The following is a 24,594-nucleotide window of genomic DNA, read 5'->3' as shown; positions in this document are numbered from 1 at the left end:
CTTGAATTTCAGATTTTAGAAATCTGTACATTTTCCTAAAGGGGTGGGGATATAAAATAATTCTGAGTCCAAGTTAGGAACACCTCCGGCACTGAGACCCTCAAGGCTCATCTCCATAAGATCAACTGGATGAAATGCAGTGAAATGGCGTTTGGGGGTGTGGGCTGGGGGGAGGGTTAGAGATGTTATTCATTTCGCGAGCACATGACATTTCCACGGGTGCTCTTAGAGTATAAGATGGGCGAGCAGCTCGTCTCATTGTCCCAGATGAAACCTCGCACCACACCGGAGAACAGGAAGTGGAGAAGAGTTTGAAAGAGAGCTTTGATGAGGAGTTTCCCTTGTTTCTGGGCTGGCTCTGCCCAGGAGAGTGAGCCCTCCTGCTCCCCGCCCCCTCCTTCCACAGGGGACGGAGGTAGATTCCATTTTCTGCGGCCGAAACGCCCCAGCCTGTTACACTCTGTGCTTTATCTCTGCAGCCAACTCAGCGCCACGAGTAACTGTGTGTCCCCTGCTGTAACACAATGAAGGTAACCGAGGCTTAACAAGGAACCCATTTTCTTTCCAGTTTCTCTAAGAAAGATCACAGAATTCTGATATAATTTAAAAGAACATAAAATCCTGTGGGGGGAGGGAGGGAGGAATGGATTACGTGTTGGTGTCCTGTGTCCAAATAGTCAGCCATAATTTGTTTGTCAATAAGCTTTATTTCAGACCTGCTGCCTTTGAAAAGTCATTTTAAGATCTTGAGAAAGAGATCCAAATGAACTGTTTCCAAACAAATTTAACAACAACCTCATTTCTGGTCAATGGCTCCATTGCCTTTTTCCTTTTTTCTTTCTTTGTTTTTTTCTCTCTCTCTCTCTCTCTTTTTTTTTTTTTTTTTTTTACAATTTTTTAATGACAGTGTATGAAGATCATTATTTTGAAAGCTGTATGCACATCCATGAACAAATCATTTAAAACACCCATTTGTATGAAACATACACTTAATAAGCTTGAGGAGAGCACTGTCCCATATTTGGATTGTAAGTGGCCTACAGCCCCTTCAAAGCCCGGCTTTTAAAGCTTAAGGAATGGGCCATAATGCTAGAAGGTAGTCTTGTTAGAAGGTACAGTTTGGTTCAAAGACAGCTTTTTTATTTCTTTGATTTGCTGATTTCTTAGAATTAGATAAGCTTTTGCTAGTCCTATTGATTTTCTGTTGAATCTCTTGAAAACCTCATTTGGTGAGCTGTGTTTTAGGCATCTTAGCTGGATCTCTGTTGCTGGGTTTTCTCAAACATTAAAAAAACAAAAACAAATCATTGGTCCTTTGGCCACTTCAAGTCTTACCTGTATTTCATTTCAATAACATGAAACTGCAGGCAGACCCTGCAACAGTAGAATATGCCAAGGTGCGAATATACTCTAGGAATTATATTTGTAATTGGATTTTTTTTTTTCTTTTTAGGGCTGTACTTGTGGCATATGAAAGCTTCCAGGCTAGGGGTCGAATAAGAGTTACAGCTGCCAGCCTATACCACAGCCACAGCACCTCGGGATCCAAGTCCCATCTGTGACCTACAACACAGCTCATGGCAATGCTGGATCCTCAACTCACTGAGCCAGGACAGGGATGAAACCTGTATCCTCTTGGATACTAGTCAGACTGGTTTCTGCTATGCCACTGGGGGAACTCCTACAATGGGATTTTAGTAAACACCCTCTTCCAGTTATAATTCTACTTTGTAACTTTGTTTACAATTTGATCTGGGATCCCTACCCTTGGTCTTAATGTGATAACAAATTTATTCTTCAAGTGTTATTTAATTGTCCTTAGGGTTGAGAGAGAAACTATGTTTAGGACCCTCCATGGGCTTTGCCACTGAAGAGTCTAGTTTATCCCTTTAGACTCCTCCAGAAATAATAGTTCCTGACTTTTGCAGAGTTAAAATATAGGACTAATGACCAGCTTTTAATGTGCAAATTAAGTATTCAGTATAGAGTATTCAGCATTCCTTTTGCCCATCTTATTTAACTCAAATTCTCTGTTGAAATTCGAAGTGCGGGTTGAGTCTTCATCTCAGTCAATGGGGGTCACGTTAGGATGATGCTTCTAGATACGATTTTGGGGTAAAGTAGGAAATTACAAGGAACAATACATGGAAAAGTGGCATAGCTGTAGTTCTGCCAAAATGCCATCAAGACATCAGATAGGTTAATGATTACCTTTAAAAACTGCAAAGCTCAAATCTCGGCCTAAAAAAATACAAAAGCTGACACTTAGCCAAGCAATCTGGACTCCTCCTGGCCGTTGGGCCCCAAGTGTCTGAATCGGGAGCAGAGAGAAGGAAGTCAATGGCTTTCGTGTCCCAGGAAGAAAAGACCATCTTCCCTTTGTTCTGAGCAAAACTGGAAAAGATGGTTTTTCCTGAAGACCTCAGCACAGTTGCCTGCTTTCTTTAATGCTTACTAACATTCTTTGTCTGTAGATCTTAGCGATTATATATAATAGTTTTCACTCATGGCAACCTATTAAGAGACTACTTATATACACCAAATTATATAGTTAGAAACTGCCGTATACTTTGGAAACTGGGAAAAGCATTTGCAACTGTATGGCTAGAGAGCCGTGTGTCTCTTGTCTCTGCCACAAGGTGGGGAGACATTTCTGCCAGAGGACTCAGCATTGCAATGACAAGTTTCACAGCTGACGTTTCTCCTGCAAGATAAAGTCACTTTCTTGCTTGAAAAAGATTATTTGCTATGTTCGGACCACCTCCTTTCTGCCATTTGGGTAGGTTTTGAGCTTCTTTGGCTGATTTATTTGCTATAATGCAGACAATGGAGTCCTAAGGCTTAATTTTTAATTGTTTTATTGTCTGAAACAGTATCATGGGTGTACTGGGCACATGCGTCCAGGATCAAGAGCACTGGAGGAGGCCTTCCTGAACCTCCGCAACCCTGGGACACACGCTGGGTCATGAACACAGCCCACACTGGCAACCAGCACAGTTTGGGGGTCAATCTCTACCTCACAGTGTACAGGAAAAGTACAATTAAACTGCCCGGAACTTTGGTCATAACAAACTGCTTCTAAATGGCTCCCAGGGGCTTTCTTGTGTTATTTCAGTAACAATACCAATTTAAATGGATAACCCTGATTTCTAAAAATCCAAAGCCATATATTATTAATAGTCTTTGAGAAACATAAGCCGTATATCAGTTAACCTCATGGAGTCTCTTTTGGGGGCCATGGAGGCTGAGTTTTCTTGGAAGCACTCACCTAGTGACACCAGATTATTGACCAGAACATGCCCGAGTGTACCTTTAGACGGCACCCTTGATTTTCACCAGTAAAACCCTGGGAAGTGTTTGAACAAAGGCAGCCCTATTTTTAGTGAACATTCATGCTGATTAATAGGGCAGGAGAGTTTGGGGGGGAGTGGGAGAAAGTAGAGGGTTTGGATGAATGCCGGGGTGCAGAAAAGGCAGTCTTTTCAGCATTTCGGGGCCCACAGCCTCACAGCGCTGCTTGCTTCTCAGCCAAGTGGAAACTGCACTCGGCACAGCGGCAGGTAAGCACTCCCGGTCAGTACTCGGGAGGGTTTTTTTCCGTTTGTTTTGAAAGCAAGCAAATTCCTAGAATATTACGTCCGTGAGCACTGGTATGATAGACCAAACACAGGAGGCCACGTCACAAATAAAATGCTTACCAGAAATCCTTGTGAATGTTATTGAGAGCACTTAAAAATTATATTATTGACAGTAAAGCAAATAATTATTTCATAAGGGCCATAATGACAGAAACTGGCAATGATTTGGGCATATCCATTTTCTGAATCTATATCCTTATTTTCTATAATACATATCTTACCCCCCAAAACAAACAAACAAAACCCACCAAGAGTAAATATGGGGCTCTCCTAGTTTCTAAGAAACAGGTGTTTAAATTGTGGAGATGAATATTCCTCAGATATCAGTGATTTCGACTACCCTTTCCACATCTCTTTTCTTCCCCAAATCCCCAACAGATGATCAGCTGCACTCATATTACCTTATGTCACCAAGACGGTGAAGACAAGTTTCTGAAATGATTTTTCATCCAAAGCCCTGAAATGATTTTGGGAAAGTCGATATTTTAAAAGGCCATTTTCCTGAGATAAGAACTGAGTTTGACGTCTGGGATGAGGATCTTGATCAAGAGAAACAACCTTCACACCAAAGGGGGATGCCTTGCCTGAAAGAGTGAGCTAACTATGTTAAATTTAGAAAAGAACAATGGAGTTGACTTTAGCATGTTTTCTACTGTGATCTCTGTTACCCAGAAACAAATACTAAATGACGTTAATGTCACTTTAATTCTTTAAAATGTTAAGTGGAAATGGGGAAAAAGAACAATCACTGGGCATGAGAAAAATTGCTGTCTTAAAAAATCCAACATCTAGAATTATATGAATAAGTACCCCCCAGATACTCAGCAGTTGTCAATAATATTTTTAACAGGGCTTGGATCACCAGAAGTCAGGCATGGGCACCTCAGCCCCCAGTGTTTTGTGGCCGCGAGGTGGCTGGAGACAGCTTAGTGTTTTCCCACCTTACATCAGATAGAAAAAAGTTGCTAAGAGCCCAGCAATGCTCACGCACATGATGTAAAAGTGAAAATGCACACAGAATTCAATTACATCTTGCAAGAAAAGTGACTGAGACATGTCACAAAAGTTGGGCAAGGAAGAATTACCCAACTAACGTCAGAGTTCCTATATCAGACTGTGATCACTTTAGATTTGCCAAAGAAACAAAATAAATGATGAATTAATCCTTGATATTACTCTAATTTTTTTGCATTTAGAAAATTGTTATAGATTGCCAATCTTAAAAAAAAAAAAAAAAATCGCTAACGCCTTTACCCAGAGTCCCATGGAGGCTCAGCAGGTTAAGGATCCGGCATTGTCACTGCTACGGTGCAGGTTTGATCCCTAGGCAGGGAACTTCTGTATGCCTCGGATGTGGCCAAAAAAAGAAAAAAAAAGAAAAACAAAACAAAACAAAACAGAAAATGCCCATGCTCACTCATCAGATATTTGTTTCCAATTTTGTTCCTGTCCCTTAGAGAGAGATCAGTGATCCTTCCCCCCAAACCAAATACATCATTACAAAGAAATGCAAATAAAAGAAACAAATAATATTGAGAAAAGCAAAACTTGGAAGACTTTATCTAATGCTTGGATAGTTGCATGGGCAATTTTCTTAGTTTAGAGACAATAGTAAAGAACCACCTATTAATTAATTTGTTCATTCTTGAAAGGAACGGCCCCAGAGAGTGGCTGCCTTGCCGGGCTGGTGAGGGCATGGTTATTAATCACCCCACACAGGCCAATATGGAGCGGGTTACCCCCAGGCTTCTCCGGGAGCCCCCACTGCTGTTTCTCTTTCTTTATGCACCAAGAAGACCTGGGTGTGGGCTTTAAGACAGCAACATTTTCACACAAGGAGCCTTAAACCTTCCACCTTACCACCGACCATTGCTGTCTTTTGCATCTGCGGTGCCTTTAAAAGAACAGCTGCGTCCTCTCCCCTCCAGTGTTTGCACTTTTACCTGTAATCTGATTGCGGGAGGAAAGGAAAACCCGAGCACCCCTCCCTGCACCCGTCCCTGATCGTTTGTTTGGTTAGTAATTCTACCTAGCCGGGACTTTTCCCTTCCCGGGCTTGCCGGGCTCTTCCACGGGGCTGCATCTCCATGGCAATGGAAAAACACGATGCTGGCTGGCGAGGGCCCGGAGCCAATGAAACCCTGCCCTGGCTCCGGCCTCGCGGGAGGGGCTGCGCTAATTTATAGGTGGCCTTTAGGGATGTTGGGATTCAGAGATCAAAGAAGGTCAAAAGGGGGCTGTTGGAATGGGAGATATTTATTGTGTTTAATATAAATACAAATGTGTGCAAGGAGAGAAACTGAAACCTTAAAAGTCATGTCGATCATGGTGAGTCAATATAAATACCACTGAAGATGGGCAGCCTGCGGAAATTAACTGGCACTTTAAAAAGACGGCTTATTTTAAATTGGGGTAAATTAAGGCAGTGCCCATCTCAATGGAAACTGAAAGTAGGAGTCAGCAGAAAGCTTTGGTTAAGATTTCTAACTGCGCTGGTGATCTGCTTGGTACTATCTTCTGGTTTTAAATGCTAGGTTGACCCAGAGCACTTTAGAAATTTCTGGTTGCACTTCTTAGCAACATGTTTTGTTGTTCAGAACATTTGTTTCACACTGTCAACTATACAGTTAACTCTGTGCCCGTTAAACAACATGAATGTGACAAACGGTGGCATGGGGGTGTGAGTGCAGCAGGGGGAAAGGGGCTTTGTGCTTGGGGGGTCTCCATTAGTGAAACAATAAATAAGCCTCTAGTAAAACTGATATGATGGGAAGTGACTTCCATTCAGTTAACTCAATTATTAGTGCTAATTGGGGCTAGGTGAAGCACAGATAATTGAAATTCACAGAAAATCCAAAAACCTCTATTTAACCAATAACTTCAAACTTCTTCCTCATCAAACCAATTACCAGAGGACCTAACAAATAGAAAAAAAAAAAAAAAGAAAAAAAAAAGGATTAAATTGACTTTCACCTTCCCAAAGATTACCACTATGCTGTCTCTTATTGATGAATTGGGACCGAGCGCCAAAGACCGACTGTATTCCAGAGGCTAAGTTACAGATGGTCCCCAACAATGAAAACAGAAAGGATTTTATTCCAAAAGTTTGTTTGCAAATCAGCTATTTGAGACTTTTTTCTCATGGAACAATGTTATTTATTCACTGTGGTTGGATTCCAAGGCCCAGAGAGACCGACTGGTAACCTAATGACACAGGAAATATATTTAGAATTCTAAGTCCCTTAATCAATCCCTTTTGAATCCTAAACCCTTGGCTTCCAACTCCTAAATCTCTCTGAGCCTTAAATTGAATATTTTTTAATTGAAGTAAAATTCACATAAGGCAAAACGAACCATTTAAAAGGGAACAGTTCAGTGGCAGTTAGTGTGTTCACAGTGTTGTCATCTCTATGTACTTTCTGAACATTTTCATTGCCCCCCAAAGAGAACTCTTTTGAACCCATTAGCAGCCCCTCCCCATTCTCCCACCCCCTCAGTCCCTGAAACCACTGATCTACTTTCTGTCTCTGTGGATTTCCTGTTGTGGATATTTCGCATAAATGGAATCATACAACATGTGGTCTTTTGTGTCTGGCTTCTTTCACCAACCTAATGTATTTAAGGTTCATTCATGCTGTATCGTGTATCAGTGCTTCATTCCTTTTTTCTTGCCAAAGAACATTCCGTTGTATAGAGGTACCACATTTTCTTGATCCATTCACGGTTGATGGACATGGGTTGTTTCCATCTGGAGGTTGTGTGACTCAGGCTGCCATCACTTCTGAAATTCCACCCCAAGATCCTCTGGTCTGGGAGGAACCAGGTTGTGGAAAGGATGAAGGATGGACCTGAGCTTGGAGCAGAGCGCTACTGTGGCCAAACTTGAGGAGATTCTTTATGTGCTGGCATGGGGACCTAGGGCAGGCATGGCCCCTCCCATGAGGGGTGATGTCTGCCAGCAACATGTCTCAAGAATGTCAGCAGACAAGGACAACTGGAGTTCCTGTTGTGGCTCAGTGGGTTAGGAACCCAACACTGTCTGGGAGGATGTGGGGTTGATCCTGGGCCTCACTACTCAGTGGGTTAAGGATCTGGCCATAGGTCACAGATGCTCCTTGGATCCTGAGTTGCTGTGACTGTGGCTGTGGTGTAGACCACAGGGGCAGCCCTAAAAAGCAAAAAACAAAACAAAAAACAAATGAACAGACAACCCCACAGTGGAGGAGGGCTTGGGGAGGCAGGAGGCCTCTTCTGAGGACAGAAGCAATTCAGGCCAGGGCGGCTGTGGGGGCCCCGCCGAGAATGGGCACTTTCCTCAGACTCAAGTAGAGCTGGGCCCTGGACTGACAGCCAGCAAGAAACCTGGCCAACATTCTTGGTCTGTGTCCCACTTTTCTGAAAACACAGGTGCCAGAAGTGTTTTCTGTGGCAGTTGGCGAATTCAATACTAAATCCCACTCTGCAGAGAATTCTGTCACCTGCCAGAGTGGTCCTGTGCGCTGAAAGCCACACCTTAGGGCAAATGCCAGCCTTGAATCTCCAGTACCCCTGAATCAGGCCCAAGCCCTCATGCCCTCTGCTCCTGCATCGTTACCAGGATGGGAGGGGCTAGCCCACCACCCTGGGGAATGTTCCAGAAGCAAGTCTTGCCTGCTCCCATATGGCCTACTCGGCATTTTCAATAACACTGTTGGTCAGAGTTTTTTATAAGAGAACCGAAGGAGAGACATAATTTCTGATTGTGTCCTTTGGTATGTGTGTGTGTGTGTGTGTGTGTGTGTGTGTGTGTGCAGGTATAGATATGTATGTATACATAATGTATACATAAGTATAGGTATGTAATCTCTGAAATGAGTTATATTTGTCTCATAAACTTCATTTTTTTTTTTTTTTTGTCTTTTTAGGGCCACAGCCGTGGCTTATGGAAATTCCCAGGCTAGGGGTCCAATCAGAGCAGTAGCTGCCGGCCTACACCACAGCCGCAGCAACACAGGATCTGAACTGCATCTTCGAACTACACGACAGCTCACGGCCACGGCAATGCCAGATCCTTAACCCACTGAGAGAGGCCAGGCATCCTCATGGATGCTAGTCAGGTTTGTCAACTGCTGAGCCATGATGGGAACTCCTCATAAACTTCATTTTAATTCAATAAATAAAATTTGTCCAACATCCAGCTACTTCTTACTAACACATTAACATTTCATTTTCCCCATTTTTCCTTTTAGTTCTTGTTATAGAATATCATTTTTTTATTTTGCCTTTTCCACTACTTTGCCATTTTTCTCAGTGTTTCATAATTTGATTTAATTGGCCGCATTTGTGTTTCAAGACTTGAAAAGCTCGTCGCTGTGTTAGGTACAATCCTTACCTGACCCTCTTGGTCAAAGTCCCGTTTCAAGAGGAGTCAGGAAAGCCCCTGAAAGATGCACCCATAAAAGCTCCCAGGCCTTAGGATCCCTGTGGGATGAATCAAGCGCTGGCCGATGCAATGGGTCCCCAGTTTTATGAAGGCCTGGGGGGTTCCAGTGGCCAGGCAGGTGGAAGAGTCTGAGGAGGAGGGAAAGTGGCTTCTGTATTTGCCTCCCCCTCCGGGGCACAGAACTGACCCCTTAAGCGGCAGGGTTCGGGAGCCCCAGTGCAAGGACATGTGAGTTCTCCCAAAACGAGAAAGAAAAGGGACACAGTTTGGAGAAGGGAGAAGAGTAAAAGAGTAAAAGCTGACTTTCAATTTTAAAAAATTGGTGGGTTTCTTTTTTAAAAAAGTAAAATGTCTTTATTGAGCTGCAATTCACCTGACATGCAATGGACTTCTTAAAATGTAGAATTCAGTGCTATTTATTGTATTCACAATGACGCACAAACACTGGCTCTCTAGTTTCAAAACTTTTTAGTGATCCTGTAAAAATATTCCTTCTGCCCTCCCCCAGCCCCTGGTGACCTCTAATCTGCTTTTGATCCCTGTGGATTTGCCCTTCCTATACTACATGTCCTTTTGTGTCTGGCTTCTTTCACTGAGTGTAATTTGTCAAGATTTGTTTTGATCTGAATGCTCACATCCCCCTCAAATGCATATGATGGTGAAACCTTACCCTCTGGTGTAATGGTGTTAGGAGGGGGCCTTTGGGAGGTGATGAGGTCGTGAGGGTGGAGACCCCACAATGGGATTAGTGCCCTTGGAAGAAGAGGAAGGAACAGGGGGTCTCCCTTTGCTCTCACTGTGGAAGGCACAAGGCGGGCCCTACTCCAGGAGGAGGACCCTCACCACATACTGGATAGACCAGCACCTCAGTATTGGATGCCCAGCCTCCAGAACTATGACAAATAAACATCTGATGTTTAAGCCCCCCAGTCTATGGTGTTTGTTACAGCTGCCCAAGGGGGTTGGATAGGTGCATCCAAGGAAGAGGTGTCGGGACCTGGGAGCAGGTAGGGAGTGTGGTTATCTTCAGAAACAAATGTGATGATTACTTTATAAAATTCACCTCCTGTTCTTCAATCATAAAAAGGACATCACCGATTATAAATACTGTAGAATAAAGGTCATCCCTTTTTACCAAAGATCACGACACAATCAGACCTCTTCCTGGGCCCCATATCACTTCCTGGATGGCAAGGATCCTAATCACCTCCTACCATGGGATTTCCTAGAAATCACAGAATCTTAGGAAAGTATTGAAAAGCATGCATCAATAACCATTTTCAATATTTTATTGTGTATGTAACATATACACATTTGCTTTTTAGGGTCACATCCGTGGCATATGGAGGTTCCCAGGCTAGGGGTCGAAATGGAAGTACAGCTGCCAGACTACACCACAGCCACAGCAAAGCAGGACTCAAGCTGCATCTGCAACCTACACCATAGCTCACGGTAATGCCAGATCCCCAGTCCACTGAGTGAGGCCAGGGACTGAACCTGCAACCTCATGGTTACTTGTTGTATTCATTTCCTCTGCACAACATGGGAACTCTTATATTTCACATTTTAAAAAAAATATACATACACACGCTATTTATAAATTTCAGCTCCCCCCATGTCCTGAGGGTTTTAAGCTTCTGAACTCTTTTCTTCTTTTTTTCTTTTTTTTGGGCTGCACCTGTGGCATGTGGAAGTTCCTAGGCCAGGGATGGAACCAGAGCCACAGAAGTGACCCAGGCTGCTGCAGTTACAATGCCAGGTCCTTAAGCCACTGCGCCACAAGGGAACTCCATGAACTCTTTTTGATAGACACAGAATAGAAGCTACTGCAAACTCAATCTTATTTTCAAACATCCTTTCTTTTTATACCTGTAGGAAAATTTTTTAAAAAAATAAACGTGTTGGTTTAGGAAAACGTCCAGAGCTCTGGCTTATATCCTAGCTCTGATGAGCACTTCATGCTGTGCTGGAAGGCCTTCTGCTTAAGGGTGCATGGTGCACTTTGAGGTGTGGTTAGGTGTCTGTGCACCATTCCTTAGTATCTGCACCTTCCGAAAGGTTGACCTGGAGGTTTGCAGTTAGGTGTGGCAATGCACGCAGTGCTCAGAAACATGCAGTCTGTGTGGACACCCACTGACCACTCTCCTGCTATGGGGACTCTGGGTGAGCTGTTAAGTCCCCTCCCCCCCGCCCTGTGTCTCCCCCTGAAAACACGATAACGATGTACATACCTCATAGCTGTGGTGTGAGGGGTGTGAAGCTTCGGTGAATTAAAGTTTTTAAAGCATTTGGAACAGGGTCTGACACCAAAAAAGTGCTATCTGAAGTCTCAATGAACTAAATTTGGTTTAAAGATGTACAAGAAAACACTGAAAAGTACCAGGAAAATATGCAATAACTTGATCTGCCAGGTGGGGTAGTCGTTCTTCTTGCTAATTCATTTTATTTCCCTGTAAAATGGGCATAATAATGCTTGTGTGTGTGTGTGTGTGTGTGTGTATGTGTGTGTATGTTGGTTTTCTTTAAGGAGAGATTACCTTCTGGGAGAGGAATTATGGAGTTGAAAGGGGGAGCCAGAAATCCCTTGCTAACTTTTTAGGCTGGCAGGGTAGGTCAGCAGACCACAAGAGGAGAAACCTCAAGAAAAATTGCATTTGATGATGCTGGTAGGGCCAATGGCTTATTTGTTTGTTTGCTTATTGCTCTTTTGTTTTTCCATTAGGGACTAAGTTCAATGGTGCTAATGTCAAGAGTGAAAATGGAAAAAGACTTTGTCTCTGAAACACAGACCTCTGTGATGGCGAAAGTAAGGTGGCCTCAGAGCCCTCCGCCCTGACCCGGGAGATGGCTGCACCCCCGTGTCCACCAGCTCAGCACAAGCCCTTTTCAGAACCCTCCCCTCTCTGTGTGACCATGTGCCATTTGTGTAGAAAACAGGCATATTTGCATGACACCCAGTAGCTTGCAGAATCTGTTTCTTCTGGTCACAAATGGTAGTGATCCAGGGATGCGTGGTTTCCATGGCCAACTGCTACGTCTGGAGCCACTAAGATTTTCCATCAGGGTGAAGGACGCTGCTCTAATCTTGGTTAATTCATGGTGCACTATTTGAATTGATGTGTAATATTAAAGCTTCATCTCCCGGGATAATAAGAATATCTAAGTGAACATTTTGGCCTTTGTAAATCCACACAAAGGCAACGTTAGAATTTCAGACAAGGCACCCAAATGAGGGCTTCTCGAGGAATGTCTTGCCCTCACCTCGGCTGTGGATTTTGGTTTGATTAATGGTTCACTTCTGAAGGGTCCCCGCTGAGATGCAAGTGATGTGGCATCCTAACTGGCATGGCAGATGGCCAGTCTGGAGTGGTCACAACAGTGCACAGAGTTCAAGGACTCAGCAAGGACTTGGGGGTCTTTACTGAGTGAAGCAACACTTCTGGGGGTGGGGACACCATGGTCAACAGGAATAGTGTCCATCTCTCAGAGAGCCGGCCACCCAGGATAGGAGATAGACTTCAGGTAGACACTGGTCACCAGGAAGGCAGTGATGTTGGGAGCAAAGGAGCAGGAGTGGTCCAGAGGAAGAGTCGAGTTGTCTGGGAGAGCAGGAGGCTTCACAGAGAAAGTGGTCATGGAGCAGGTCAGGCAGCACCCAGCCTATTAATGCAAATGGGTCAGTGTCCCAACAGTGAGAGGGGGAGCAGGCCTGTGGGGGCGTGTGGGCAGCCAGAAGGAGTTGTTTCCCATGCTGGCCTGTCAGGAGTCGGGTGGGGTTGGGGTGGTTGGTAGGGCTGGGTCAGGCAAGGAGGAAAACGCACCTGAATTCAGCTCCTCTTGGCCCCCTCCTCCTCTTCAGCCCCAGACCACGTCCTCCGCACCGCCTGAATTCTCTTTCTTAGTCAATACAGAGCCAGAGTCCATGAGTCCAGCCAAGTTTTGGACCACTTCTTCTGTGCCACCTCTGGTGTTTTTTCGATTCGTTGATTCCTATGTAATATCATTTCATTGAACCCTCAGATGTGTCAGGTGAGGTTATTTTGAAACATCAATCGGCCAGCCAAAATTTGAAATATTATCTGTTTTGTTTTCCTTCTCTCCCTCCCACCTGCTGGTAACAAAATATGTCCATATTCACTTTGGCCCTGCTTTCTTTTTTCTTTGTCTTTTTATAGCTGCACCTGTGGCATATGGAAGTTCCTGGGCTAGGGATCGAATTGGAGCTGCAGCTGCAGGCCTATGCCACAACCACAGCAACAAGGGGATCCTTAATCCACTGAACAAGGCTGGGGCTTGAACCCGCTTCCTCAAGGACACTATGTCGGGTTCCTAACCCACTGAGCCACATTGGGAACTCCTAGCCCTGCTTCTGTATGAACTTTTGCGCAGCTTCAAGAAATAGCCATCTTTTAGGACTGAATTTATATAGGCACAAATATTTGAAAAATCACGACACTTATAATAATGTGCAACCTTCTAGAGGAGTATTTAAAACAAATATCTTTACGTGTCTGAGTGCATGCTTAAAGTGTACTGATAAAAGACGTATACAGCAGCAAAGTTTAGCCACGATTTCCTCCTTTCATCTTACCCATTTTTGAGGAATTAGAAAAGTATATAGCAAATAATGTAGAAGTTGAAAAGAAATAATAGGGAGTGAAGAAAAGAGTTCCAGAAATAAATGATGTGACATTTTCATAACATTCATAGGAAGAGACAGTTGGACTTTCTACCATTTTCTTATCTTTTACTCTGAACACTGGGAGAGCGAAGTCAGATGCCGTTTTGGCAGGGGGAAGCCTTTTACTGGAAAATCCTGTAAAAGGATACACCCAGCCCTAGAGGATTCTGTGAAACTTCTGGACAATGGGAGTTACTGAGTCACATAAGTGGCATTACGTAAGCAGGTGAAATTTCTCCCCAAATGTGGTTTAAATAATCTTCATTTGTACTCATGTCTTTGTTTTCTCTGAGTGTGGAGCAAGTTTTAGCCACACTGGAGAGAGCCAGACGGAACTAACACCTCCAGAAAAGAACTGGGATGGAACTCAGGTTCAGCAGTGGAGCAGTGGAGGTGCTATTTTTATTGGATTTGATACGTGGCTGCCAGGGCTGCGAAGGGAACTGAGTCAGCATCATGTCCCAGCGGGATGCCTTCGGTTTCCTGAACACCTTGCCCTTGAGCAGTGCTTGAGTCCCCGTCTCTGTGCGAGAGCACCTCCAGCCCCAGGAGCTGCAGTCCTGGGCTCCCCCCTCCACGGAGTGCAGGAGGATCACCTGCCAGGGGTGTTCCTCCTGCTTCTGCCTCTGTTTTGCCAGGGTCCCCCCCTTCTGAAGAAGGTCCTTTTGTGTCCCTGTTTCTTCCTGGCGTGTGTCTCCTAGTCTGTCATTGATTCCCCCATAGACTGACCTCTCCTTGACCTCGGAGAAATATTACCTTTTGGGCTTAGGACTGGAAGGGGCAGGTGAGGACACAACTGAGGGGGCTGGACTGGTGACGTTCTCGTCGGCAGTTGAGCATGAGAGACACGGGAGCCATTTTTTTACTCTTTTTTACAGCTGCATACTTTTACACCTATATAGTCTTTAATATGTAAGAAGCATCTCAGGACAGTTTTGTAATTTTAAATGTTAATGAATCCTAGATGCACGTAATGTCCAGTTTTGTCCCATATCCTAGAGGTTTCTGCCCTGAACACTCTGATCATCTCTCTTCCGCCTTAACACTCTAGTCCAAGGTGAAGAGTCAGGAAAGACACTCACGACAGGCTGCAGAAGTCTGTGGTTTTGATGTATGTGTTTGCACACATAACTCAGTGCTTCCCTGGCTGCCCGGCCCACTTCTGCACACGTGAAAGTTACCATAGGGCTTGTGGAAACGTGGATCACCACCCCCCACAAGGGCCAGATCTGGATCAGCAGATCCGGGGCTACTTGAGAATTTGTTGGTAGCTCCCCCACTGCTGCTTGTGCTCCTGGTCTGCAGGTCACACCTGAGGTCTGTGGATGCAGAGGAAAAACTGCAGATACAGCCAAGCAGGGTGACCCAGGCCACTCCTGAGTCCAGGAAGGGGTGCAGATGTGAAGTGGACTCTGACTTATGACTTTAGGGACCTCTGAATTTGATTTTTTTTCACAAGACTTAATGGACTTGTGATTTAATAGATTTATTCTGAACTTGAATTTTTCAGAATGAAAATATATTGCTTGGGAAATAGTATTTTTAATTATATATATTTTTCACAAATGCATATAATGCTTTTTCCCATCAAGGAGATTAACCATAGTATCTTGGCTAGAGCAATGCCCCTTCTTTTCATTTCTCAGGTCTGAGCACATGACCTTGCTACATATTTCAGAAATTGTAAATGGTGTGCCCATGTGATCTTGGTTTAGTCTTTGAAAAGCAAATAAAAACTATTTTTTGAAAAACTAGTTAGGAGTTCCCTTTGTGGCTCAGCGGTAACGAACTCATGGACTAGTATCCATGAGGATGCAGGTTTGATTCCTGGCCTCGCTGAGTGGGTTAAGGATCTGGCATTGTTGTGAGCTGTGGAGTAGGTCATAGACTTGGCTTAGATCTGGTGTTGCTGTGGCTGTGGTGTAGGCTGGCAGCTACAGCTCTGATTAGACCCCCTAACCTGGGAACTTCCATACGCTGAAGGTGAGATCCTAAAAAACCAAAACCAAAAAAAAAAAAAAAAAAAAAAAGATTTGGTAGCTCCCGCTGTGGCACAGTGAGATTGGCGGTGTCTTAGGAGCACTGGGACATGGGTTTGATCCCTGCCTGGGCACAGTGGGTTAATGATCTAGCATTGCTGGATCTGGTTTAGGTAGAGACTGTTGCTAGGATCTGATCCCTCGCCCAGGAATTCCATATGCCTCGGGGAGGCCAAAAAAGAAAAAATATATTATTTTTTATAAAAAAGCAGTAAGTAAGCTGATCTGGCACATTTTTATTGATATGCATAATTGTTACTGGTTTGTCTGATAATCAGGCAATAACGATAAACAAAACAACTAATAGGTGTTTTTTCTCTTACATAACCCAAATAATTTTTTTAATATAATTTTGCTTTCTTCTGGTGTCCCTAATTCTCTAGTATTTATTGCAGTCAGCACCACATTAGCAGGATCGTCTAAGTAAGGAGATAGCTAAGCCTCATCACATACCAGCCTACAAAATACACACATCACATTCTCCTAAGGCTTGGAGCTTGTGACCAAGGCCCATTATGCTTTTTGGGGCTTTTCCAACAGAGGCAATGTTGAGGATCTTGATGACAGTGAAGAAGCTGCTTAGGCTGATGAAGATGGTGATGAGGTCCCCAGTGCTGGTTACTTCTTCAGCACCGGGCACTGCCCTGGGTCCTTGTGACAGAAGATGTTATTTAATCTTCTTGGTGACAACACACTGTAAGTAAGATCACCACCCCATTTCAGAGATGAAGAAATAGTCACTTGCCCAACCGCGGCCTAGAACAGGAAAGGGGTAGGATTGGATGCCAAGGGGTAGGATTGGATGCCAAGGGGTAGGATTGGATGCCAAGGGGTAGGATTGGATGCCAAACATCTCTTTCTCCACATCAAGAGTTCTTTTCTTTTGGAGGGGACTTCAGCCTGCAGCTTCCCCCAGACCTTGATTGACCTTGGACAGCCTGGTTCTTCTGCCCAGCTGCCCTTCCCTCCATGCCCCCATGGCCACACCTGCCCCTCCATGCCCACTCCTCCATGCCCCCATGGTCCAAGTATGGCTCACCATGCAAGGTTCAGTCCACATGCTTCTACTTCTTTAAGGCTTTCCAAAAGAACCTTCTTTCTGCTGCCACCTCCACATTAAAAAAAAAAAGTGAAAACCATCGTGAATGTCATGGCGAAGTTTTTACCATTCACTGTAGATGAATTAATGCTGTAATGTATACACATATGTATATGCCATTCCATGTAGAGACAAGATTTTAAGTCTAATCTTTGGGGCCTTTCCTTGGTGTGCAGGGTCAACTTCCAACTGTCCACAGTGCTTCGTATGCACAACTCTGAGGATGGCTATGACTCTGCTTTGTGCTCCAGTTGTTCTTTATTTCCCCAGAAGTCTTCAAACTCGAGCATCCACGACCAGGTCAAGTTCTATTTCCCACAGAGCATGGCACTGAAGGAACACAAGAATCAGATTTGCTGAATAAATGTCAATTTAACCACTCCAGTCCACATCACGCAGACCCTCAGTGGCTTTTGTGATCTACTGACCCTGTGTCCTTAAAGTTGGAGTTTGGCCAAATTACCACATTATTTCTGATGTGGATTTACTGTCCCTTTGACAGAATCCCTGTTACTGAGATACTTCCAGGAAGCCCTGTGATGCAACTGCCCTGGTTCCATCTAGGAATGTCTATCTGTTCTCAGAGCAGAAATTTCGGGGATTATGGAGTGATGTCTCCAGGTTTGCCAAGAACGCCCAGGAGGTGACGACTGGAGCCAGTGATCCACCAGCTCTGTTGGCTTTGAGATGACACCAGAGGCCGTAAAATAGGCAGCAATCCATCCTCGCAATCCATCCTTTTTAATGTGATGGCTCTGTCTGGACAGGGATCCTTCCCTTGTGTTTGCTGGGACCTTCAAGCCCTCCAGCTTGTGGGTGATAAATGGCAAGTGGTACCACTTGTTGAGCAGCCAGCAGAGGGGAGAAGCAACCCCCCTGGGGTGCTGTGATCTCGGTTTGAATCCGGATACCACCTGGATGTTTGTGACAGAAACTCTAACTCCCTTGTGCCTCACTTTCCTCTTTGTAACACTGGAATGGTGCCAAAAGCCTTTTTTTTTTTTTTTTTTAAATTGAAGTATAGTTGACTTACAATGTTCTGTTAATCTCTGCTATGCGGCGAAGTGATACAGTTATACATACACAGACATGTTTTATATATTTATTTCCATTATGGTTTATCTCAGGATATTGAAAGCAGTTCCCTGAGCTGTACAGTAGCACCTTGCTCTTTATCAATACTCACTCCTTAAGGGTGATTAAATACAACATATAAGGAAACCCTTGTCTTATAGCAGATTAAGGATCCAGCCTTCTCACGGCAGTGGCTGGGGTCACTGCTGTAGTGTGGTTTCAATCCCTGGCCCAGGGAATTCCACATGCCATAGGCACAGCCAAAAATAAAGAGTAAAAAATAAAAAATATGTGTTATATTTATAACATATAAGAGTTGCTCTAGGCAATAAAACACTCTGCAATGTGGTCTGACTTCTTTTAATAGGTAGAGACTATGGGAAGGAAAAAAATTTTCCCTCTATTCATTTTTTTTTTCAGGTATAAAATGAAAAGTGTGAAAAATAAGAGCGGATAGGTTTTATACATTCTTTTTCTTTTCCCATTGTTCATTGTAGGTCTCTAAGGAATTCTTAAAAATTACATTATATCTGGAGTCATGTCTTAAAGTAGATCCATTTAAAAGAGATATTAGTTTGAAATTTCCATTCGTGAAGTCAAAAATGGTCAAAAATCAGCAATTTCGTGTGATGTGGCTAAATATTTTTCTCATATGTTTTTAGCTAAGAGTTGTGTTCTTTTAAAAAAGTTGGCACCAAATGAATGATACGTTCATGATTAATGTGATGTCATAAATGCAAAGCTGCAATAATTATTGATGCTGTCACTGATTTTAAATGGTCAAATTATGCTCTGTGTCATTGCATTTCAGAGCTAAAAAGAACCGAAGATTTTAATCTAACATAACTTTTAAGATATGGAAATTGAGCCTCAAAGAGGTTAATCACACACCTAGGACTGGAACGCCCATGTCCTGATTTCCAATTCAGCCCTGCCCAGAACCTGCAGGCCTCTCTGCCTGAGACGATGTGCATGTGGGGCAGCTTGTGTGAACAGGAGCCCCAAGTTCAGTTAGATTTATAAATTAAAAAACGTCGTGATTCTGTTGTGGCATAAATAATATCTGTTAGAATGATAAACATGTACTGATGCTCTTTCCACTGAGGACACTTCTTCACACGAGATTTACACTGATGTCTCTACCTGGTCTCTAGGGTGGGCTGCCTGCCTTCCTGCCCTGAAGCCACCTGTCACCCCCTTGCCCTCCCACCCCCAAATAAAGGAGGGACAAGCTGGTCAGGGCTTTTTGCATAACATCCGGGTTCCACCTCGTTCTACCTTGTTCCGCTTCCAGCAGAGCAGGCTGGTGCTGCCCACAGGTTGGGGGTGGGAGGCGGTGTGAGTGGGACCTTGTGGGAGGGGGCCTGTGATGCTCCCTCCAGAGGAAACGTTCTCTTTGTGGAACTGAAATCTGAACAGGATAATCTCCTTCCTGCCTTTGTGGGGGGATGTCCCAAACTGGATGCACCTGGCCCCCCAGGCAAGGCCGAGCCTGCGGGGCTGTCCCCTTGGCCGTTTGGGGACAGACACCCTCCCGCAAGAGGCAAGGGGAGGGCCTGGCTGTCACCAGGTGGGGCTCCTACAGAACTGTCTGGTCTTGGCCCGATGGCCTGTCGCCTTGGTAATGCGCGGTCACCTGGAGTGGGAGAAGCCTCCCAGGAAGGTCTAGAAGATGCCGGCGGCCCAGACCTGAGGCTAGAATCACTGGCTCAACGCAGGGTCCCCAAGGCACCCACTGCCCTGTGATTCAGCCACAAGAGAGACCCCTGGGAGAATTTAATGGTGCATCTCTCCACGCCCTTCTGACCAGAAGGCTCTTCCGTGCAGGCACAGAGCAGTGGGGTACTTAATCCACCCAGGTGTCCGTTAAGTGTTTGTCGAATGAATGAGCAGATGTGTGTTTCCTAACCAAGCCTACGGTTTATGAATAGGTAGATGTACCTGCGGAATAGACCAATGGAGCTGGAGTCACCTGCCACCAATTTGGGACATCGTGCTATGAAGCATTCGGTGAGTTGGATGAAAGGGTTGTTCTAGGCTGGCGTGAGCTTTTGAAGTACAGCGCCCTGCAGGGATGGGCTGGCAACCTCAGAGGTCACTCTGCCCATTAGCAGCTGGTGTGAGCTGGCTTGTCAACTCACCTCTGTTCCTTGGTGGCTCTGTTCTCTGCAAGGGGGCCTGGTAGCTGAGGGTGGAAACATAGAAGGGATTTGGGGGCTGAAATCTATGTAAGGGAGGGACTTCTGAATGAACTTAGAGTGGGGTGGGGTGGGGTGGGGAGGTTGTATCTCAGGCAAACTTCCCCAGGCTTTTCTAGAAGCCTGACTGAGGCCTCCAATGCTGACATGCCCCCCAGCTCCAAGGCCAAGGTCAAGGCCAAGGGGATTCACTATGTATGAGCATTTGCTCCTCCACCTACTCTCCTCAAAGAAATTGTCATAAACTGCCTGGCAGCTCCTGGTGCACAGAACATTCTATAAGTGTTGTAAAGCAGCATCAGGTGACAAGCCATATTCCTCACACCTGGTCAAGGGTACCAGAAGGGCCACCAATCTCCTCTCCTGGGTCCCTGCTTCCTTGTGGGTCACATGGAGACACTGCTCTCTGCCTCACCTGTTCCACCCATGTCCAAGGGCGTGCCGAAGTTTCTACAGGTTTAAATAACTGAAACAGCTTTCCAGCATTGGAGACTCCTGGTGTGTGTGTGTGTGTGTGTGTGTGTGTGTGTGTGTGTGTGTGTGTGTGTGTGTGTAGGAAGAGTAGCTGCGAATCAGTTATTTAAATATTTAGGGAAATGATCAGTGTCAGGGCAATGTTTTTGAATAATTGAATGTGACTCGTGAAAAATCATTTTAAGAAAGACAGACATGGCGCTATGACAACCCCTAAGTTAGAGACACCTAGGTCTGAAAGGCCAGGGACCAGGTGCCTGCTTTTCCCTGGAGAATGCTGTGTAACTACCTGACATGGAGGTGCAGGCCTGACGTACTTCAGAGACCCTATCCCAGGGCAGGCCCCGTGTGCTTTTGTGTCCCCAGCCCCTATCTGAATACCGGAGCCATTTGACATCCTGTAGGGGACAGTCAGCTGTCCATCTTCCTTGGGCCCAACTGCCCAGCATCCCTGAGACAGCACGCCTTCTCAGTGAGGCTGGTCCCTGAGCCAAGGAACAGGCCCAGGTGTGCCTGGATGCATCCCCAGGAAAGAGCCTCAGGTAGGACACCCGGATCCCTTGTCGTGGAGTTTGGGCAGAGGTGCAGAGTCATAGGCTCCATTCCATTTCAGGACCTGGCACTCTTGGGTTTTGTACCTTTATTGTTTAACAGAGTGTGTCTTTCGCAGCACTGGTTAGAGGACCCGGAGAAACCTCAGTCCTGGGCAATGTCTGCAGCTCTGTGAGGGAACTGGAGCCCCTCTGCTTTGTGGTCTGTGGCACCCCACAGGAGGGGACACAGCACTGCTCGTAGCACCTCACCCTGCAGCTCTGAGCTGTCACAGAGGCTCGGGGCTCATCGACCTAACATCCCAACACCTTTCTCCACATCCCAGGGGTTCAAGTTTGCCCGCTGCCCCCATCATCTTGTGCTGTCACCTCAGATTTGGAAGGACCCGCCAAATCTCCCATTAATCCCAGTCTGACACCCCAAAGGAGGAGGTGGGTGAGGTCAGGGGTCCCCCACCGATAGAAAACTGCTCAATGGAGGAGAATAAATTTCACAAGTGACTTCTTTACCTGCTTTTTATCATCACCGTCTCGAACATAAAGACTGCCAAAAAACAGGCAAAAAGAGGCACATTTCCTCTTGTTTCAAAAGGTGTCTAGAACCAGGGTTGGGGAGACCCACTGCAGCAGGAAACAGTTCGGGGCCCCTCATTATCTACCACCCTCTCTTGCAGAAAACGAACGAGGAAGCAGTACAAGCGTGATAGACACCTTGCACTGGTCCTGTCAGCTTTGTGTTTCGCTGGAGAGCAACAGGCAGATTCAAGGACGCGCCCACCTCTGGTGAAAAGGCAGGGAAGGTATGGCTGCATGTCCAGTTGTTCTGTTTGGTTTGTTTTGCTAAGTAGATAATCAGTTGTCAATCTGCTGCTTTTCTTTCCCCCTCTTCTTGGCAGCCTTGCTTTCTGAGGCCTCCAGGCTGTCATTCTTCAGGCACACCCTCTTCTAACAAAGCACTGGGAGGGCTCAGAAGAAAAAGGTTTACTGGAGTCATCAGGAGGCTGCCGCAGAAATCAGGAGATGGCGAGCTAGAGAGTTTTATTTTATCGTCCCTGCACTTGAGCCTCAAGTACGCCTCGTATAACTATGCAATTAATCTTGACATGTACAGATAGGCCAGACTTCTAAACCTTAGAAGACACGCCTCAGCAAAATTCTACATGATGTTATCGTAGAATAGCATTGGGGAAGGCAGGGCATTTAAATTATTAAGAATAATTGTAGTGTGTTTTTACTGCTTCCATGTTCTTCATGGAGCCTTGTTGTTCTAACCTGGCTCTGTCTGCACTGCATTTGTTTTCTTTATTCCCCCCCCCCCCATTATCTTGTCTTTCAGGCTTTTCCAAGCATGGCTCCTCCAGTCTCCTCCAGGAATTCACTGAGACTTAACCACCGTCTATGCTAGAACATGCTCCTTGCAGCTATCCAAACATCTCCTGAGCTGTTTACTCTGCTCAGTGCCAGCCTTTCCGCAGACTGACGTTCCTGCAAGAGCGGGGCTCCCTCCTTTGCCTGGGAAATCTGCAATGCATTGTCTGGCACATCTCATCCTCTGATAGATTCTCATAGGATGGGGTTTAAACCTTTATCACCCCCTATTAATTATACACTTGAGATTTCTATAGCTGGCAAAAAAAAAAAAAAGTCACTAATATGCTGTAATCAGGCAGAGGGAGGCAGTGGCATATAAATTGTTAATTTATGTAAAGCTACGTATAGGGAAGAAATTATCCAGCATGTGTGCACAAAGGTGAAAATATTAGCTTGTGTCAGTGCGTGCCAGTTGTGAAGCTTGACGCTGCCGCCAAACCTCCTGGGGGTGGGTGGTGACGTGGTGACCATGAGATCAGTCCTCTGAGGCTTGTCAGAGATGGCAGACTCCAGGCTGGGAGCTTCTTAGGTGTATTTTACACTGTAATAGGTGATTCTTCCTTTCATTTGAGAGAACTATGCATGAAAGCAACCTAAATCTTGTCCACAACGGGTGGAAGAGCCTCAGAAAGATATATGGTCTTAGGTCACAAAACGTGTGTTCTTTGTTTGACACCCAGGCCCCCAGATTCTCACCTGAATATCTCCGCCTCCCCCATGCTTTAGCAGGTGCACCTTCCACTCCATTCTCTTATGTGAATGAAATGTACACAAAATCTATCTTCAGGATTTGTTTTATGAGACACACTTGAGGTGGAAGATATATGTATGTACATAGTATCTGACCTTAGATACTGAGGGTTGAGTTAACTGTATTTTCCTCTTCAGTTAGTGGTAGAGCACCCCCCCACAACCTGGTGGGCTGGACAGGGTCTCTTCCTTGTTTCCATAATTACTTAGTTAACGACCACACTTGTTCCCATCCATCCCCATCCCATTCTCAACCCCACACCCAGCCCCACTGCTGGCAACTATGTCTGCATGTGTAATGGGTGTATTTTTGTTCATCTGTTTTCTTGAAGAGTATACATCATTTGGGGTTGGAGTGTTTTTCACAAATATAAGAAGGTAGCATTTTATCAGGCCTTTCATTTGGTTCACACAGGATCATGTGTTTGGCTTCCACCTGTTCTTGGATACTGTGTACACATTACCTGTACCTTCTAGCTTGGGGGGGGAATGCTCCGAGGTACCAATTCTGTCCAGAATTACCTCCCCTTTCTTCCAGCGTGGACACCTAGATTGCTTCCAATCTTCTGCTACCAAAATAAAACTTTCATAAATATCCTTGCACACAATAAACACCTTTGTGGGAATTCCCTTGTCGAAGTGTGTGAGCATTTTTTGAAGCAAATTTTGGGGTCCTGGGGTGTCATAGACTTCATGTGGCTCAGTGCTGCTAGATTTCTCTGCAGCGAGGTTCCACCATCCTCACTCCCAGAAACAGACCCAGGTGTGAGGATCACTTCATGTACAATGAAGGTGTTTCACAGATCACTGGGAAGAGTACATATTGCTTCTGGGCCCTCAGTTCCTTTCCATTTAATTTTTTTTGTTTTTGCACCTATAACAATAATATTCCAAGCGAGATTGAAGCTTTTATCTTAATATCAGGCAGAGAAAACACCCCTCTTTACTTTTATTTTAGGTTAATTTACTATTTGATGGAACTGTATTCTTTCATATAAAAGTCTGTTCTCTTTAAAAAAGTCCAACTTGAAGTTGATTGATCTTGCATGGAATTTAGAGAACAATTTGAGGATCATTTGAAATGTTTAAAACATTAAGTTACCCTACATATGGTGGGATTTATTAAAATCATGTATACCTTCGTTATCTTTTTTTTTTGTCTTTTTGTCTTTTGTTGTTGTTGTTTGTTGTTGTTGTTGTTGTTGCTATCTCTTGGGCCGCTTCCGCGGCATATGGAGGTTCCCAGGCTAGGGGTTGAATCGGAGCTGTAGCCACTGGCCTACGCCAGAGCCACAGC

General features: G+C 44.9%; 1 long non-coding RNA gene across 2 annotated transcripts; it reads left to right on the top strand.

Moving 5' to 3' along the window:
• The first annotated feature begins 418 nt into the window (after positions 1–418).
• On the top strand, positions 419–23,921 carry LOC102157619 (uncharacterized). 2 transcript variants are annotated; one of them, XR_014840850.1, is made up of 5 exons: positions 425–530; positions 19,885–19,963; positions 21,851–21,976; positions 22,073–22,245; positions 22,513–23,921. It is a non-coding gene; the product is annotated as an uncharacterized LOC102157619 (long non-coding RNA). The 2 variants fall into 2 exon arrangements; XR_002345834.2 differs by lacking the exons at positions 19,885–19,963; positions 21,851–21,976; positions 22,073–22,245; positions 22,513–23,921 and adding an exon at positions 4,017–5,185 and having other exon boundaries at positions 419–530.
• The last annotated feature ends 673 nt before the right edge of the window (positions 23,922–24,594 follow it).

Source organism: Sus scrofa, chromosome 1 (assembly GCF_054392235.1).
Source record: "Sus scrofa isolate SSC_HxYL_T2T_F1_AM1 chromosome 1, Sscrofa_HxYL_maternal_Yorkshire_Landrace_v2.0, whole genome shotgun sequence".
NCBI lineage: Eukaryota > Metazoa > Chordata > Mammalia > Artiodactyla > Suidae > Sus > Sus scrofa.
Note: the sequence above shows the minus strand (reverse complement) of the source record. Positions and strands in the feature narration are given on the sequence as shown.